General features: G+C 43.5%; 1 long non-coding RNA gene across 1 annotated transcript; it reads left to right on the top strand.

Annotated features, from left to right (window-relative positions):
- Positions 1 to 482: 482 nt before the first annotated feature.
- Positions 483 to 847, top strand: LOC141409659 (uncharacterized). The gene is made up of 2 exons (XR_012430970.1): positions 483 to 607; positions 732 to 847. It is a non-coding gene; the product is annotated as an uncharacterized lncRNA (long non-coding RNA).
- Positions 848 to 1327: the final 480 nt, after the last annotated feature.

A 1327-nucleotide genomic window follows, 5' to 3' on the forward strand; every position in this document is an offset into this window, starting at 1 on the left:
ATGTTCTCTCGGGGGTTGACACACTTCCAGATCAGTCCTGCCCTAGTGGAGGGGGGTATCTGAACATCACAGCAGCCTACCCCCTCCCTGAGTCTAGCTTCCTAGTCTTCACATGATTCGGTAATAACTATAACTGTCCTTTAGCTGAACAGATAAATCTACAGACATCATGTTCTATTGTTTTACCGGTTCAAAATAATGTGCCCAGCCACTCTGTAACTACTAATGCTTTAAACAGTCTTTTTATTTCAGAATTAAGAACATGCATTTTTCAGGTGAATTTCTTTTTCTTTTTCTTTCTTTTTTTTTTTTTTTTTTGAGACGGAGTTTTGCTCTCAGGCTGGAGTGCAGTGGCACGATCTCGGCTCACTGCAACCTCCGCCTCCCGGGTTCAAGGGATTCTCCTGCCTCAGCCTCCTGAGTAGCTGGGATTACAGATGCGCGCCACCACGCCTGGCTAATTTTTTTGTGTTTTTTTCAGTAGAGACGGGGTTTCGCCATATTGGGGACAGGTTGGTCTCGAACTCCTGACCTCAAGTGATCCGCCTGCCTTGGCCTCCCAAAGTGCTGGGATTACAGGCGTGAGCCACCGCGCCCTGCCTTTCAGGTGAATTTCTAACTCATCCAAGTGTTTTGCATTTTCTCTTTGGCGTCATTAGTGCTTACAGCACTTTCCAATTTAGTGTCTTTTGAGAATTTAGTTCATGGGCTGTTTGCTTTCCTGTTTCCAGAAGAATCAGAAATGTTTCAAATACAGCTAAGACCATCTTTGGTTCCACCCAACACTTTCTCCTCATGAGTGATGGTAAATGTCCTGATGAATTTCTGCTTGGGAACAACTGGACTCAGTCAGCTGAGAAATATCAGAGCTCATATGCACAACACCTTGAAGCCTTCCTTCAGCAATGTGGATGATACACACAACCTTCAACACTTCAGAGAGAATCCTCCGTGATGATGTCGGCTCAAGTATTTTGGTGTGAGATGTCATGATAACTTACTTATAACAAATTCAGCCAGAAAAAGATGAAACAGGGCAAAATGTTAACAACAGTTAAATCTAAGTGATGGGCACATGGTTGCTCATTATACTCATGGCTGCAATTTTTTTGTATGTTTGAGCATTTTCATCATAAAAAGAATTTATTCCCAGATGTTCTAATTTCAGGAGGCATATTTAACCTGTGGGGGCTTTGGGAGGCTGACAGGCAGCAGATGGGAGGCAGGAATTGCTTAGTTCTCCTAGGTCTATTATCATTACCTTAATGTCTGCTAGTAGCAGAGTACGACAATAGCAAACCCCAAACAGCAATTCCGTGACACCCTC

Source organism: Macaca fascicularis, chromosome 2, assembly GCF_037993035.2.
Source record: "Macaca fascicularis isolate 582-1 chromosome 2, T2T-MFA8v1.1".
NCBI lineage: Eukaryota > Metazoa > Chordata > Mammalia > Primates > Cercopithecidae > Macaca > Macaca fascicularis.